Source organism: Myodes glareolus, chromosome 3 (genome assembly GCF_982192425.1).
Source record: "Myodes glareolus chromosome 3, mMyoGla1.1, whole genome shotgun sequence".
Classification (NCBI taxonomy): domain Eukaryota; kingdom Metazoa; phylum Chordata; class Mammalia; order Rodentia; family Cricetidae; genus Myodes; species Myodes glareolus.
The window spans coordinates 114080811-114099886 of record NC_142028.1 but is presented as its reverse complement, the minus strand read 5'-3'; the positions used below and the strand labels follow the sequence as shown (position 1 = coordinate 114099886).

The window sequence follows — 19076 nt, the reverse complement described above, 5'->3', positions numbered from 1 at the left end:
TTTATGTTCCTGCTCGATGTACATTTCTGAACTAACCTCACAGTCATTCAATGGGAAAAATAGAATCATTACTACACGTAAAATGGGAAAGGCCAGAGTTTAAATAGTGTCCTCAAGCTATAGTACATGGTGATGTTAACTTACACTTGACCATTTAAACAGTGTTCTTACCTAAAGAGACCATTTATGTGATCTCATACTGCAGCAAAGGACTAGAAATAACTTATGTGGATGTCAGTATTGTGATCATGTGATGTAAAAAGCTGTCCTGCCTTATTAAATCAACAAACCTGAATAATGCCAAATGAACATGCTAGGTCATTGGCAAGAGAAAATTTAGCATGTTACTATTCAACTGTTATATAAATACCTTGAGGGTCTATGGCATCTGGTAATCTGCTCTTGCAGTTATGCTGACGTGAATATTTGAGTATGTGTCACCATTATGGCATGTAAAAATGAGGCTTTTAGAACATGTGGTGAACTCTCCAATATCAGTGTGTTCATCTTGGCTGATTCTACAATATTTTTTGGATATAGTTACAACAGTTGACTTTTAAAAATTTCTGTTACACCCCTTTTCTGACTAAAAAAGTACATTTATCCAGAAAATGAGATGCCAGTACTGGATTAAAGGAATTACACCCTAAAGTCACTCAACTTTTACTGAGCCCCTAAGGTCCATTCCCTTATTTGGTTACTGACTTAGACTTGAGGAAGAAAATACTGAGATCCAACAGTTAAAATTCATTATTTGGATAATATATACAATCAAAATTTATCAACTCGCCCTTCCAAAACCCCCTTTTCTCCTTAAAAACCCACTACTACAACAAACACCTGCTTCCTACTACCTCTGCTGCTGCCTTTACTTTACCCCCGCCCCCAGACTACTTGCCCCTTTGTGTTGAGAATTTAGTGACTGGGTGTGTCCTGTATCAACTTAGAGGTGTCTGAACTCCCTTACAAAAAAACATGGGTAATAACAAAACATGTCATAGTCTCCTCATTCAAGAACAGAGTTTGTGTTACTATTATGTCTCACCAGATAACATGAGCATTAAGTCCACTTTACTAACAGGCTGTTTAATAGAAGCACCATACACACTACTCTTATTAAGTCAGAAAAAGTTGCTGGTTTTGATGATCTTTTTTGCTATAATTTGGATCTATGAACTGACGATTAAGTGAAAGATATAATCCAGCATAAACAGTTAAGAAAACAGAAATTAGCAAAAATACTGTCTTTGAATTTTCAGCTCTATTCTAGTTAAAGAAGCTGCTGAGAGTGAAGGAAGAGGAGCTGCTATAAACACAGAATCACCTACTCCGAGTTTTTCCTGAGGTGCGAGCTGAGGGTCCTTCACTCAGGAGATGACTCCTCCATAGCGCTGCCGCAGCTCCTCCAACACCAGGCTCCTTCAGCGGGGCCTAGCTTAGAGGGTTTTCTTGTGTGAGGAAACTAGCAGATCCTAACACATCCTACCTGTGCCTCCTTAAATTTAACATGAATTTCTGTCCTTCAGTACAGATGTTTTGGTGAGGGGTGAGTTTAGAATATCCTGATTCAGCATCTGTTTTGCAATATTAGAGGAACCATTATCAAATGTGGTCCACTTTTACTATTTTTAACTAGAATGGGGGCAAGGCTTAAAAACTCTCTCTCTCTCCCCCCACCTTCTCGTTCTCCTCCTTCCTTCCCTTTTTGTGCATGTCTGTGTGTGTGTGTGTGTGTGTGTGTGTGTGTGTGTGTGTGTGTTACTGGAATTGACATCAGTTTTCTTTCTTCAATCACGTTCTTCGCTTCTTTGGGACAGATCTCTCACTGAACCCAACTCACTGATTAAGCTACACTGTCTCGTCAGTGACTTTCAAGGATCCACCTATCTCGACCCTTTCAGGGCTGAAATTCCAAAAACGTATCTTTATGCCTGACTTTTTACCTGAACTCTGGGATCTGAACTCAGGTCCCCGTGTGTGATGCAAGCAAGCATTTTATCAACGGAACCATCTCTCCCGTCTGAGAACAATTCAATTTTGTTCTTTATTTTTCAGACTCTCACCCATAATAGTGAACAGTAGCTCTTGGAGGATTCAGCTTTTCTATTCTCAGAATCTTCCAAAATTGTTTAAGAAAAATGTCAGCCAGATTTAACAACCACAGGGGAGCCCTTCCAACTAGAAATCACAGAATGAAGGTTGGCACCTTTGTTATAAGTTCCTGTCAAGAACGAAAAAGTCACAACATCATCATCTCTGAGATAAAACAATGCTCACTGTTTGATTAAAGTTTCCAGAGCTAATCTCATCTTTTCATATGCCTGAATTTATACAAAAGCGTGCGTTACAAAAGCTAACGGAGTTGCATGTTTGCCACTTATCATGAGATAACAGGAGACAGGAAATCATATTAGACAGCAGATAATACAATGTCTGTTAAAAAAAACATTTTCAGTAATGGTATTGAATGCCGAAGAGAAAATGATACTCTTATAATTATTGTTATTCAGGATTGCAGAAATGACTCTGTGGTTAAGAGCACTTGCGGCTCTTCCAGATGACCCAAGTTTGATTGCTAGCATGCAGGTTGGTAGAGCTCCCAAGTGCCAACAACTCCAGCTCCTCCAGTGGATGTGATGACTCCTTCTGGTCTTTGTAAATACCCACACTTGTGTATACATACTCACACATATGCACACACATACTCATAAACTATCATAAAATAAACTTAAAATACCAATTACTGCTCTTCTGTGACTGAATTTACACAGGCAAGTAAAAATAATTTAAGACAGTCCTCCCCAACCCAAACTCACAGCCTATTACAGAGAGTAAAAACAAAATAGAACAAACAAACAACAGCGACAAAAACTCCCTTTCATCTTCACTAGAGAATAAAGAAAAGGAAGTAGGACTACGTCATAATGATACTAATTAAATGGTTTCTAAAGTATCTAAAGTAACCCGGGTAATTGCCCAGAATTCCATTATGCCTTAAAGGCTCTCTCCTTGTGAGCAGTCAGCTACATCTTCAAAATGCATTTGATATTTTACACTGAGACAGCATTAGAACAAATGGGGCATTCACAGAAGTGTTCTTGGCCCTTGAGATGTAGATGTGGCTTTGGTATCCAGTTACTTATGTCCCTTTTAGGCTATTTCTGTCACAGAAAGTCCTAGGGTCTAGACCCATATCTAGCTAACTCCCACTCTGTGGGTTACATGACATAAATTTTCCATTATTTCCTTCACCAGTTGAAGAAAGAAAATTTGTATGCTAAGCAGATCTTGCCGATTTAGGCCGGTGGATCCGTTAACATCATGAAAGCCACAGTGCAGTGCCCTGTGTGCACTGTCACCTGACATCTTCCTGTCTGTCTGCAAACACTCACCTGCTATTTTGCCTCTCATGGTACTGGCCCCTGTTCTTCCTCCATTCCTCCTCTCTTCAGTATCCCCAGATGCACAGAATATGTGCTCATGCCTTATGGGAATCAGTTCTCTTTGATTTTACCCAAATTACATGTAAAATATATGTCATCCATTATCAGATTACTTGCATTGTTATTCACTTACTTTTTTTTTTTTGAAAAAGTGTCCCAACTATAGTCCAGGCTGTGTTAGAATCTGTGGCAAACAAAGTGCCTGAGCTTCCCTCCCAAATGCTGGCGTAAGATGGGTGAGATACCACATCCAACTCAAACCCTTTCCTTTCAGTTATAAAATGCTTGCTGTATCTGAGATGGCAGCAAATATGGTCTTCTTCTCTCTTTGGCAGCAAGTACACTAACCACGAGTGACTTAGAGACTTTCTATGTAATTGAAACTCTCACCTCACATCGAGGAATTTTAACATATGAATATATTCAGAAGTAAACTATATTCAATTAAAAATTAATGATATTATTAAAATATGGTCAGTACATATTTAATCTTTAATTGCATATATATGTGAAAGCCATTAATAACACATATTGACACACTTTTATTAAATTTTGAAAAATATAATTTTGCCATAGGATAATCAATAGCCTTAAATGGAACAAAACTCATATGTGATATTGATTTGGAGCCTGGAAAAGTCATTAAAAATGTTGCTTAGAGGAACAAATAAATTATTACATTAATATTGAAAAATATTAATTTATTTTTTTCTTTAAAGAAAAGACATGCGGAATTGCTAATAACATTGATTCATAGAAAATTTCACATACAGATATTTTTTGGAAGAAATAAGAATATTTTGAAAATATTTGGTATGTTAGGAGCAATTAAATGTAAGTTCAATCTGCATTAAGTGTGAAACAAATGTTATTGAGTGGAGTAAGTTAGGTCTTCTATGAGTATGGAGAAAAGTCCTGAACAAACCATGGTACAGCAGCCTATGAAAACACAAAGACCAGAGCTGTCTAGATAAACTCTCATCTGAGACATGTGTGAGATGGGAGAGACTATTCCTGCCAAGGTACTACCTAGTGGTTTTCCTGTTTAATCGATGCCATCCAACTTCCCCACCTCTCCTTCCTCTTCATCTTGCAGGTGTCTCTCAGCCCCATGTCTACTACAATTTTTGTTACTCCTGCCCTTTCCCATCTTGCTCTCAGCTAAGTTTTAAATTTTCTCATTATAACTTTTTTAAAAGTACTGTGGTTTCCTGGTGTTTGTTAATTCATAAGTTTCTGTTGTTTTCTGTTTGGAAATTAATAAGGAGGTCACAGACAGGACTGTGCAGAAACTGTTCTCAGATAAACCTGATATTTTAGCAGATGAAAAATTTATTTTGCATCAGTGTTCTCAGGATGGGAAGAATAACATCTCAGGAAAGAGTGCATTACTACGGAGGCATCTTCGCAGATTAGAAAGCAGAGAACATCCTCTCCTGCCCTTTCTTACCTGAACCAAATAACCAAGGCTACCTAGCACACTTACAGAGTTCTCCTTGGGTGCCACCTCCTACTTCTTTCCCTTATCCTGTCAGTCACTGAACCCGAGCATCATTAGAAGATGCAGTGACTGAGCAGAAGCCCAGCACACACAACAGGGGCTGAGGGACATCCATAGCAATTACTTCGCTTTGATATGCCTGGCATGGTAACCACCTGTCCTGGGGAGAATGCTGGGGGAGTTTGGGAAATGAATGTGACCTTTATCTATAGCTTGGAGCACACATTCCCCCTCCCTGCTCTTCCTATCAAAGGAGGGGATAAAGGCCGTGTTAATTATGAGCATGTTCCCTCTCTGTAGAACACATACAAACAAGTCTAATCAGTCCGTTCATAAGTAGAGGTGGGGAGATTCACCAAGAGCTAACACAGAGCAACATACTCAAGGTGATTCCGTGCTAAAAGGCACTTACTAGGTAGGATATCGTGAAAATAAGTTTGTGGAGTCACCAATTTCTTCCTTTGTCTGTGGGATAGTGAAGGCCAAGTTGGAAGATGGAGAGGGCGCAGGAGAGTAACCAACACCGGAAGACACAGGTAAATGTGAATTTTTTTTTCTCATCTTCACACACTCAGTTTTGAGTGGCCTGAGAAAATATTTATTTCTCAGACAAATATGTTGCTGTCTACCATAAATGTTTGTCCTTTTATCTAGTTGCTGTCAATAGCTAGTAAACAATCATATAATATATTTATAGGAAGGTTTAAGATGTATCTATTATTTCTAGATACCAAGTATAGAAAATAAACACTATAGAGCAAAAAAAAAATTGCCCCATTTGTACTGGAGTGAAAAACAAAGTAAGAAAATAACACTGAAGAATAAAAAAACAGAACACCTCTGCACTGAGCTTTGGCGTCTCCCTAGGATTAAGCTCAACATTCTCTCCAATGCTAAGGATAGAAACAACCAGCTGTTGAACTTTGAAGTAATTGGTTCACAGCTGTGCTTATACTGAGATGGAAATATGGAAATACATTTGTACAGAGGAAGAGGTTTTTTTTTCTTTTTTAGTTATAATGAGAGAGTTGTCAAATTAAACCCAAACTGCTGTAAGTAAAATAAATTACATGTGGAAATTCAGTTTTTGATATGCTCACTGGGTGGATCCATTCGTTATAATTTCCAGAAAGAACTCTTGTGTTAATCATCAAAAGCATGCTTATGTTATTCCCTTATGTTCGCATCAAGGAATCAAGTGACCTGAAATGAGTTCTATGTATTTTTGTACCATAAAATATGTAAGAACAGGCTCAATACAACGCAGCAGATTTCAAGCATTTATTCAATGCATGCTCTCTTAGAGAGAGACACAAAAGATGTTAAGACCACATTCCTGGCTTTAGATATATTTGAAATATACTTGGGAAGGCAAGATTAGCACATTTGAAAGAGGGTGACATAGAATACAGAGACAATCAGAGAAGAACTCAGTGTGAGGTAAAATAATAAGAAAAGGCTTTGTAGGAAAGAGAGAATAAGGATTTAAACAGTAGATGTGGAGCAACAGAAAGTCAGAGGAACACATTTCAGAAACAAACACACACACACACACACACACACACACACACACACATACACACACAGAGAGAGAGAGAGAGAGAGAGAGAGAGAGAGAGAGAGACAGATAGACAGACAGACAGACGTAAAGCCATGCAGCAGGAATGGGGGCTGAGGACACAGGAGATGCATGATGAGCTTACGAAGAATGGTATCGACCCCTCCAAAATCAAAGTTTCCATGGCCTTGTGCTTAAAGGGACTCACAGAAATAGTTTTTGTCCTGTGTGGGCTGTGTAGAAATACACACACACACACACACACATACACACACACACATTTCCAGTGACTCAAAATGCTCATATGGTAGGGATGAAAACTCAATCCAGAATAAATAGAAATGCACTGGTCCAAATGAAGACTTAGATCTTGACTATAGCTCTGACACTATGGCACTATGTAATGCCCAACATGCCACTGCTTAGTTCTTGACTCTTGATAGACAAATATTTAATTATATGTTCATTAGATCAAAATTACATGAAAAGAAAACACTAATTTGTCAGTGTGTTTAAAAAGTAATAACTTTAACAAAAACAATTCTTAATTATTTTCAATCTATCTTTTAAAATATCAGTGTTCAGTTGGTAATATATAAATATTTAATGATGAAGACCAAGGCTGCACTGTCTAGCCTTCTCAAATTCTTCATTTTATTTGATAAGGACCTCTGTGAGAGGAGAGATTGTGACTTAGAATAGACTCCCAACGATGCCTAATGCACAGACAGTACTTAGATGTTCCCATGTTGGAAATAATGCTTAAGCTTATTTGTCCGTATTAACTGTAATTTTTAAGCCAAATAAGCAGTTTGAAAAAATCTAAAAAGACATTGTTATTGCTGAATCAGTTTTTATTACAATTACCTGTAGAAATTTTTTACCCGGTTGCAAGACATTGCCAATCTGATCCTTCTCCTATAATAGACTGTGGTGAAAGATTAGCTCTGAACAGGAATGTCAGAAAAACCAGACTTAAGAAGAAAAAACTAAGGAGAACACAGTTTAGTTATCGAACGGGGATTGCAGATATTAGTTTTTCAGTCATAGAAATTGTTCCTCAAGAAACATTTTTAGTGATGAGTTTAAAATATTTGTAAGTGAATCTTTATTTTTACTTGGTGTACTTAGTGTCTTGTTAAGTCTCTTTCATCACGTCTACTCTAGCAAACTTGGCACTTGTTTTAAATTAAATTATTAGCACAGAGGTGCAGAAATTTAACATAAATTCAAGTAAATTATTTTGGATCATGTATTATACATTGTTTCTTTTACACTTTCTTTTTTGTTTAAAAGTTGCTTTTTCATTTCACATACCAACCACAGTTCACCCTCCCTTCCCTCATCCCACTCACCCCCCAACTTCCTCCCACCCAACCCCCAATCCACTGGCAGGGCTTTATCAAGTTAGGTGGGACCAAGCCCCCCACCCCCATATCTAGGCTGAGCAAGGTATCCCTTCATAGGAAATTGCTCCAAAAAGCCAGTTCACGCACTATGGATAAATTCTAGTCCCACTGTCTGGCCCACTGACTGCTCAAGCCACATAGCAATCATCCACTTTCAGAGGGGCTTGTCGATATTATGCAGGTTCCCCAGCTGTCAATCCAGAGTTCAAGAGCTTCCACTCCCTCAGAACAGCTGTCCTTGTGGGTTTTCCCATCATGACCTTGATCCCTTTGTACATATAGTCCCTCCTCCTTCTCTTTGACTAAACTCCCAGAGCTCATCCCAGTGCTCAGCTGTGAATTTTTACATCTGTTTCTCTCAATTACTGGATAAAGGTTCTACGATGACAATAGGGTGCTCATCAATCTGACTAATGGGGAAAGCCAGTTCAGGCACCCTCTCCACGACTGCCTGGAGTCTTAACTGGAGTCATCTTTGTGTTTTCCTGGGAATTTCCATAGCATCGGGATTCTCTCTAACCCCATAATGGGAGAAATAGAGAATATCTTCTGAGTAAATTGGAAGAGTTGAGGAGGAAGGGGTGAAGGGGCAGGAAGAGAACATGAGGAACGGGAGCGTTGAGTTGAGAGAGGGACAGAAAGAGAGAGCAAGAAAAGAAATATCACTATTTTTAAAACGTGTTTGTGTGTGTGAATATGTGTGTGTGTGTGTGTGTGTGTATGTGTGTGTGTGTATATGTGTGTATGTGTGTATGTGTGTGTGTATGTGTGTGTGTGTATGCGTGTGTGTATGTGTGTGTGTGTATGATGTACTCATGTTTCTGTGTATCTTCACATGTGGAGGCCAGAGGTAGGCATCGGGATAGCTTTTTCAATCTCTTCTTCACCTTATGGTTTCAGACAGCGTCTCTCACTTAGCCTGTAGCTACGACTTAGGCTAGACTGTCTGGCCACAGAATCTTAGGGATCCTCCTTTCTCTGGTCCATCCACAGTTTTACATAGATGCCAGGGAGGTAAACTCTGGTTCTCATGTCTATACAGGAAGCACTTTACAAATTAAACCATTTCTCCAGCTCCTCCTCATCGTAAACCATGTGGAGGAAAGATTTGACTCTTGCAAGATGTCTTTGACTATGTGGCATGTAGCTGTGCTGCACAAAGGGTAACACACATACACAATAAATGCAATAAAAGGTTTTTTATAATCGTTCATAAAAGATAAATAGAAATTCAAAAGAAAATAAATACACAAACCAAAAATATTTAAAATAACATAACATCATGGTGCTAGCTTAGAATCCAATTTACAATAATTTAAAGATCTAACTTGAGCTCCCAAAAAGCTGAATGCTGGCCTTTTTATTTTCTAAGTGACAGAAGGAACTTATGGAGTATGCACGCATATATCGATAACACACATTTGAGAAATAATATTTCTTACAGCTCCATGACCACAAGAAAAGCATCGGATGTGAGATCTATAGAGTTTCAAAAAAATGGCTCCTTCACAACAGCCTCCCCAGTGTCAGAAATAATATGCAAGTAACAATAGACACAAGGAAACCCAGGACAGCCCTTGGAAATGTATGCTCCTCTAGCTGTAAGGCAGAGCCACCGGTAGTGTCCTCAGAAAAGAGGCCATACAGGAGCAACAGGACAGTGTCATCCCTGCAGTCCACGGTCTCTTTATTACACCCCAAGGAATTTCCAGTTGCAGCTCTGCCATGTTTGTTTTGCTTGAATTTTAAATTAATAATGTGCTGCTTTATATACATTTGTTCCTGTGAATTGACTTGATCTGAATCTTCCCCTAAGTTGTGGGATCTGAGAAACATTCTGGGCAGACAAGGGCTTTCCTCAAGAAAAAAGTAACTCCCTGGAGATGCATCTTCTCATTCCTGTTGTTTCATTAAGACATGCCTTTGTCTCCAGCAAGGTAGAGATTACTTCAGATTTTGTGTTTTTGCCCATCACAAGTAGAAACTACATAAATATTGATATAATTAAAATAAAACAGAACTGTGAGAATTCTATAATGATTACAGGTTTTGTATCTTTCTTCACAGTGACTTTTCTATGCCAAATAAATCCAAAAATAAAATTAGGACTCACTCAGAACAGACTGTTTTCACCAAAACAGCATCCCGCATGCCATAGCACAAGACCCACAAATCTCCCCAGGGAAAGAAACTACTCTGGAGAGATGCCCCATAAGAGCAGGTAAGGATATCAGTACTTTCCTGTCCACCAGTGTGCATCAGCAGGACAGAGCGGGCCTTACACTGCTACAGCTTAGACTTTGGGATCTCCTTTCTTGCAGTGTCTGTCCAGCAGGCAACGCTTGAGAGCCTGCAGGCATAAAACAGTAAACACCATTTTCCATACCGAGGGCCTCTGACATGGACTCTAATCAGTTGGTGGGAAGATACATGTTTGGGATAGATATTAGGAAAGTTTAATTTCAACAGTAAGACAATTTGCATATTAATGCACAAACTATTCAACGAAACTATTTTAGAAAAAAAAACCCTTTACTTTCTTTGGAATTCTATTTTAGTTTTGGGACATACTCTTTTCAGAAACTAGTAAACATTGAAACATCACATTCACTAAAATCTCTAGCAAAATCATCGCCTAAAATTCCTGGCTGAAACTTAATACAATCAAATTTTCAAGCATTTTTGAATGTACCTGAACAGGGTTATATATAAAACCACTTGTGATCATTAGTGTTAAATGTCAACTTGGCAGGATCTGGAATAGTTCTCATTGTGCCTCTATGAGAGGTACTGAGCTCTGTTCCTGCCTGACTATGAGGGATTATTTTGGCTCCGGCATGCCTGTGAGGGATGATGGTGATTACCTTAACTGAGGTGGAGAGACCCTCACTAAATAGCAGAGCACCCTTTCCTTGGCTGGGTTTCTGGACTGCATGGAAAGGGGAAAGATTGGAAATGGACAGTGCTCTTTGCTTCCTGTTTGTGAGTGTGCTGTTCTCTCAGGCCCTTGCTGCCTGGATTTCTTTGACATTCTGTCCTTGAACTGTGAAGTCAAAGAAGCCCTTTCTCTTTCCTTGCTTTTCTTGGGATATTTTATTGCAGAAATAGGAAAAGGATCTATGATGCTTTTCTATTACATTACTTATTTTCAAAACTTCTAAATCAAGAGTGCTTTCTCGACAAAAAGGGGCAAGCTTCCTGTCACTTTAGAGATGACATGCCACACTGAAAAAATTAATGTTCACCTTTATCAAGCTATAAATGGAAAATAGATTTAATTTTCCTAGTTGGCAATACTGTTGGCTTTGCTTTTCTGCAGTCATGAACAACTTAATATCCCTGGATGAAATAAATGGAAAGTTCTTGTTAATATTGTCAGCATGTAAATATATATATATATATATATATATATATCAACAAGAGAATATACAGTAATGTACATGACAATAGTTCATATGCAAATAAATGAAAAAATGTTCAGCATCATTTGGCATTGGGGAATCAAATATGGCAGCTACAATGAGTTACTGCCACACACCAGTAAGATAATATTTAAGAAATCCCAGAAAAGAAATGGAATTCTCATCTAGCCATGCTGGATAATGGAGTGGAATTCTCTCAGAAAACAAAACATATCTAATTTGTGTTCCAGCTATAAGACTTCTGGATATATTTAACGGAAACAATACCAAAGAGATACCTGAGTATTTATGGTGGTTCTTTCTGTGGTATTTAAGTTATGGAACTAACCTATTAGTTAAAAGAAATAAAGTGAAAAATAGATAGACATGTGGAAAACCTCAACAAAATTGACTTAAACATAAAACAGTAATTACCAGGTGCTAGAAAGTGTGTGTGTGTGTGTGTAGGTAGGTAGGTAAGTATGTAGGTAGCAGATGGACAAAGGAGATTGTGTTTGGTCAATCTTACTATATGCAAATGTTGAAATATTACAGGGAAAAGCACTCACTGTAATTTTACATTAAATGTGAATAAAATTATAATAAAATGATAATGATAACGTATTCTGATAACTTGTAACTAAACACTTTCTATGTTTAAAAGACCAGTGTTTTTTTAATATCTCAAGCTCCATTAACAAAAGTAGGAAAAATATTCATTCTATAACCTAACAGGAGTACTAAGGTCCCTTTGAGAATGGGTGGAAGGCAGAGTCCTTGGAATACGGTCTCACACAGTCCATAGCTTTCAATCATGCAATTATGTTTCACAACTTAATTTCTGAATGATTTTGTGTTTTAGGTTAAAAAATAAAGGGACCCAAGAGTGTATTATTTCAAACAATTGCATTTCTATCCTGAAATAAATGACTTGTAAGCTATTCAAAATGCCTGTTAAGACATTTGATAATTTTGTTTTCCAATATATGACATTATTTAGTAGCTAAACATTGGGTCAAATCTGCTCGGCAGAGTCTCTTGTCGTTTATTCTCTTCTCGTTCTCTTCAACTCCTTCTAACTTAAGTTCTCTTCACACTCCTCCCTCCCTCCTTTAATACCTCCTCATGCTATTCAGAACTTTTTCTGAGGCCATTGCCAAAGTGCTATGTACTGAACATAATAGTGACCAGTAGCTAAACACTACATGGCCTTTTAAAAAGGTGTCCCTAACTCTGCAAACGCTTTGTAATTCATTCAACAGCAAATGTTCTAGATAAGGTAGGTGTATAAAACCTTATTTTAAGATGCAACGAAGTCTGAGAAGTAATAAAAAATTGGGAGGAGAGAGCGAGATAGAGAAATAAGATAATAACAGAGGCAGGGAGAGACAGAGAGATTGTTCAATAGGAAATATTAAACAAAGAAAATGGATGTGGTTTGTGATGACTTCTGTAAATCACTAAACATACATGGATGACTGACAGGCACCGCAGAAAGTCAACACGCAGTCATCAGATGACAGAAAGCTTCCCTGATTCCAGTGAGGAAGTCATGGGCTACACTAGGAAGTTGATGCAAATGAGTCAATTAATGACCACAAAGACAGTAGAATGAAGAAACTCATTTCTCCGAGTATTAATTGTTGCTTTGGAAGAAAGATATGTTATCTTGTGACTCTCCAAATTTTTAACCTTTAATTGTACTTGGTTTGCCTGGATTAAATGTCATCAAGCTCGCATGCTGCCAGCCTGGGCTAATTTACACAAAGCTTCACAGTCAATGGGATCCACCCCGTGCAGTGTACTCAGGACAAGTGGTGTCTTAGTGGGTGTCTTAGTTAAGGTGCTGTGATAAATTTTTATTATGAACCAGGCATGGTCAGTCTGTATATGGCGGTTCTGTTGAACTTGTACATATTGGGTTTCATGGTCGAAGTTGATGAGGATGACTGATTATGTCTCTTCCTCAAGTGGGCACCAGATCTCATTATAGATGGTTGGTTCTTGCGAATTGATCTCAGGACCTTTGGGAAAGCAGGCTGTGTTCTTAACCACTGAGCCACCTCTAGAAAGATGGGCTGTGATAAATAGCATGACCAAAAGTGATGGTGGAGAAAAGGGTTTATTTCAGCTTGCAGCTATAATCCAGCATGGAGGAAATTCAGGGTGGGAACACAAGGCAGCAACCTAGAGATAGGAGCTAAACGCTAAAGTAGAGGCCACGGAGGACCACTGCTTATTGACTTGCTCCTCATGGCTTGCTTGGCCTGCTATTTTATACAGCTCAGGCCTCCTGCCCAGAGGTGATACCAACCTGACTGAACTGGGCCCATCTACATCACTCATTAGGGAACGATCCACATACATGCTTACAGGCAGCCTGATAGAGGACTTTTCTCCACTGAGGTTCCTCTTTCCATGTAACTCTACCTTGTTTCAAGAAAAAACAAAACGCTTTACTGAGTGAGGTAACCCAGACCCAAAAAGAGGAATATGGTATGCACTCACTCATATGTGGATTCTAGCCATAGTTAAAGGCCTTTGAGTCTATAATTTGTGATCCTAGAGAAGCTGAATAAGAAGGTGAACCTGAAGAAAATCATATAGTTATCCTCCTGGATATTAGAAGTAGGCAAGATTGCCAGGCAAACTTGGGTGCACGGGGGGTGAGGGGGTGAAAGGAAGGGGAGATGGTTAGGGAGAGGGGAGAGGGGGAGGATTGGGGATGGCTTGGGAGAATGGGAGGGGGGAGGGAGGAAGGATGGATATGGGAGCAGGGAAGTTTATATCTCAACTAAGGGAGCCATTTTAGGGTTTGCAAGAGACTTGATTCTGGAGGGGTTCCCAGGCCCAAGGAGAGGTCCCCAGATTATACTCTGGGCAGCAGAGGAGAGGGTGCCTGAACTGGCCTTGGCCCATAACCATACTGATGAATATTTTGCATATCACCACAGAACCTTCATATGGCGATGGATGGAGATAGAGACAGAGACACATATTGGAACACTGGACTTAACTCCCTAGGTCCAAATGAGAAGCAGAGGGAGGGAAATCGTGAGCAAGGAAAGCAAAATCAGAGGGGGCCTTCATCTGAGGATGGATGGAGATAGAGACGGAGACCCACATTGGAGCACTGGAAGTCAGGACCGCGAGGGGTGCGTTCACCCATTGATACAAGGGGTCTGATCGAATGAGAGCTCACCAAGGCCAGCTGGACTGGGACTGAACGAGCATGTGATCAAACCGGACTCTCTGAATGTGGTTGACATGGGGGCTGAGTGAGCCCTCAAGGTCCAAATGAAGACTGAGAAGCCATTGACAATGGCACTGGGTCTTGTTTCGTCTGCATGGACTGGCTTTTTGGGATCCTGGCCTCTTTGGATGCTCATTTTCCTGGACCTGGAGGGAGGGGGAAGGAACTTGGATTTCCCACAGGGCAGTAAACCCTGACTGCTCTTGGGAATGGTGAGGGAGGTAGAGAGGGAGTGGGGGGAGTGGGGGGAGCGGGAGGGTATTGGGAGGAGGGGAGGAAGTGGAAAGAGTGTTTTCGGATACTTGAATAAACATGTCTAATGGAAAAAAAAAAGAAAAGAAAAAACAACCAGGACTGGGGTGTGTAATCTCACTGAGAGCAAACACATAGTACCATACCCAACATTTGTTAGGACCAGAAAGTTATAAATTAAAATAACTGGCCTCAGCAGGAGAGCTGCTAGAGATATCATGGAGAAAAAAAAATGGTTTCTAACTAATAGGACTTAAAGACTTCTGAATAAACACAAATTTCTCATAGTAACCCAAACTAGAAAAAAAATCAGTTAAATATTAAGTTAGCTAATGAATAAATGATTATTTTAAGCTTGTAGGTAGCTGGATAAGAAATACAGTACATTTTTAAAAATCTAAGTAATCATGAGAGCAAATCACTAGTTACAAAAATGGTGATAATAGGATCAGTGTTTGAGACTAAATAATTACTACCTTCTGGCAGTCCAGAGTCCGCAAGCTGCATTCTACACAATACAGACTCAGCTGACATATGCAAGCTCTTCTTAACCGAAAGGAATCTGCTTTAAACGAAACATTAACAATACTTTGCCAAACTTTCCAGAGTAAGAAGGAGTAAAAAAGCTATAACTATAAGAGCAAGTACTAACAGATGCTCTTGTCTAGCCCTCTAGGCACAGTTAGTCCCTTGGCGTTAACCTCCACCTGTGATCTCAGCAGGTCAAAGACCAGCGCTGCTTTCTGCAGAAACCAGTGCCCGAAAATCTCAGTTCATTTGCTGATTGTTTTGAATGCTCCCTGCTCACTAGGAGTCTTGTGTTCCGGCTCCTTACCTGTAAACTGTTACTCATACTCAGTGGCCAAACGAGAATGGTGCAGGCCTCCGGTCCCACGGAATGGTGCCTAATGTTAATTTATACTCTGGTTACTTATGTACAACGTGACCTTGAACTTTAAAAACAATTGGAGCATCGAAGATGATGCTGAGAGAAGGAACCCCTACTTACTGTTGGTTGAGGTGGAACTTAATAGAGCCATTGTGGAAATCAGTTTGGAGTTTCTCAAAACATTAAAAATAGTACTACCCTGTAATCCTGCTGTTTCACTCCTGGGCATTCACCCAGGGAACTCAATAGCCAACAACAGTGCTATTTGCACCCCCTATGTTTTCTGCTGTTTTATTCACAACAGCGAAGAATTGTAATCAACCCTGTTGTCCATCAACCAATGCATGGACCATAGAAATTTAGTCCAGATAAAATGCAATACTATTCTGCTCTAAGGATGATTAAAGTTAAAACCTGAAGATAGTGGATGAATTTAGAATGCTTAATTTTAAGCAAGTTCTTACAATTTCAGAAGGAGCAAATAACTAGCATGTTTTTTTTTCACATGTATGTGTAAAGAAATGTACATATGGATACTGGATTCTGCGAAGAAAACAGAAAAGGCTAAATATTGGGGCATGATGCAGTACTGAGTTTGGGACAGGGACTTGAGGATAACTGTCTAATTCTAAAATTCTGTTACATTGTTTTCTGTGTGGGTGATAGATAAGTATGTAACATATATTTGACACTGAAAATGTAAAATTTTATGTGAATGTCTATAGATTCTGTTCTGAATGCCCAATCTTAAACTGTATAGAAGCTTTTTTTAGGTTGCATATACTTTGAGTCGGTATCAATTTTGCTCTGTGATGTTTTTATTCATTTGCAAAGTTTTCTTAGAATAAAATTGATTTCCCTTCAAGAGGTGCAGATGGTGAACATACAGTTGTATATTGCTTGGCTTTATTGGAAGAAGGTGGTATGGGGACTAAGGCAAAATAGTGAAAAACACAAACTGGAGCGAAAGCAAAACAAACAAATTTTACAGGGTGATGAGTACATGATTTTATTTTATTTTATCGCCATCATCATCATTAGTTTAGTTTGTGACATTCTCTCAGTGAACCTGGAACTTACCTTTTGGCTAGACTGCATGGTTTGGCATCCCTTCCCTCTCTGCCCACAGTGCTGTGTTTTCAGGCATGCTTAGTGTTTGACATAGGTTGTGCAGGTCTAGACTCAGGTCCATCTCCTTGTGCATCATGCATGTTACCCCCTGAACCGTCTCTGTATTTCTATAACTTTTAATTTGACAAAAGAAAGAAAAAGATGGTGAGAATATAGGATACAATATTTGTGTGCAGAAAGAAAAAAATAGACTCAATTGTTGAAAAAAAAAAAAAACACTGGGAAGCTCATCGGCCAGCAATCCCTGTGGAAAGCAGTGACTAGGAATAGTGACATAATTTTTGTTCCTTGATGATGCATTATGATCTGCATATTCTCCAAATTAGCCTGACAAATCACACACCTCTAACTTATCAAAGGATGTTTGAATGTACACTTGATAGCTTCAAATGAGATTGCTGCAATAGCCCAGACTAAAGTATATAAGTATATAACAGATAGAAAATTTTTGTTACAGTTTTTATTGCACGTGTGTGTGTGTGTGTGTGTGTATGTGTGTGTGTGTGTGCATGCATGAATGCTTTCATACCACAATATAAGTGGGTGTGAATGTCAGAGTACAGATCCTGGGAAACTTAAACTCAGGTTGACAGGCTTGTCAAGGTCATCTGATCAGCTTTTAACTACTTTATGTAGTGTCAACAAAAATCAGAGAAATGAAAGTAAAGCCATGAGGGCTAAAGTCAAGGGCTGAAGTGCCTCTCCTCTGTATAAGGACTCCATGTCCATTCTGACAATAAAAGAGTGAGAAACAAACACATCTTCTTCAAAATAAGAGGTAGGTAAAATAAGAAGGGAGAATAATGGTACCTGTCACATTATTAAATGGGTACTATTTTTGTATTAATATTTCATGGCTAAACAGCATGGAAGAAAATCCAGGTGATATAAATTCCCTGGAGAATGTCTGACTTTCTTTTGGAAATTAACTCCTTAGTGTTCTTCCTATTATTGAACGCTTTTTTTCCCTCTTAGGTATTATAAATATTTCTGGATGCCAACCATCGTCTCTTGATTTAACCAAGGTATTAATTCTTAACACTGGCAGAAGACATAAACCCATATGTAAAGAAAGAAAATGCTTATCTCCAATAAACACAATAGATGTATATATAGTTGTAATACACACATTTGAAAGCTAAAGAATATTACATTAATTTTGTTCATGAGAAATATCTTTGCAAGAAATAGTTGAACAAAGCAAAAAACCAAAGCTATCATGAACAAAAATATGTTGTTACTGGTAAGAGGACTCAGAAAGTAGATAGTTAACAGTTTATGAAAACAGATGCTGCTCTAGATATCAGCCACAGTGTACTAAGAACTACAAGCAGCTATTGATTTTGAAGACAGAAAAGTGATTAATGGGTAAACTATCTGGGCACATTTTGTCTTTTGTAGTTGGACTTAGAACTAACTGGGGGTCAACTGTGTCCAAAACTTCACTTGAAGCATATTTCCTTGTTAATAATAACTTGCGTGTAGAGATGCACTCTTTCTTAAAAGCTCAAGTATTTAATTTCATAATTTTGGTTTTAAAATTGTTATAGAATGCATTCATCCTATCCTCTGCACATGTCACTGTTTCCTGCAGTGGTTCTGAATTAAGCTGATTAGAACAGGCATGGGCCATGAAGCATGGTGCAAAGACTCGCATCCAGATGGAGGCACACATCAAGAATGGACCTTTCCTGGTTACTCTGATTTAAAGCTTATTTACTCACAAAACTCTTTTTAAAAATTTCCTAATGCTGTCATTATATAGATTTCTCCTTAAGTTGCTTCCCTGGAAGATAAAGCATAAACATCTTAATTATAAGTGTCCCCAGTCAGCCCACATTGCTGGAGTCACCCTGAGGTTAGAACATCATACATTTTTGAGACTTGTGGGCTATATAAAACCCTGACCTGTACAAGTCTGTGTAATCACAGCGGCATTGGTATGCTCTGCTCCACAGGCTTCGCTCCAGGAAGCAGACAATAGTAAGTCAGATGGCCAGTAGACAAATTGCATCATGAGTCGGTAAATATAAACTCTCAAACGTGTAACAAGTCACAGAATCTTCTCTATAGGGTCTCTGGAAATTGAGTCTGGAGTACGCAATAACTTCCTTATTCAGATCTGGTCCTATTTTCATCACTGTGAAACTATTGAAATAAAATTCCAGATGAAAGTACAATAAGTAAAGGAAATTGATTCTTAAACTGAAGAAAGTAGATTTGGGCCATATTATGAAAG

At 38.7% G+C, this 19076-nt stretch overlaps 1 protein-coding gene across 19 annotated transcripts in view; it reads right to left on the bottom strand.

The window, feature by feature from the left end:
* Positions 1-19076, bottom strand: part of Ptprd (protein tyrosine phosphatase receptor type D) — a 1378451-nt gene that overhangs the window by 943070 nt on the left and 416305 nt on the right. The window lies entirely within an intron of this gene.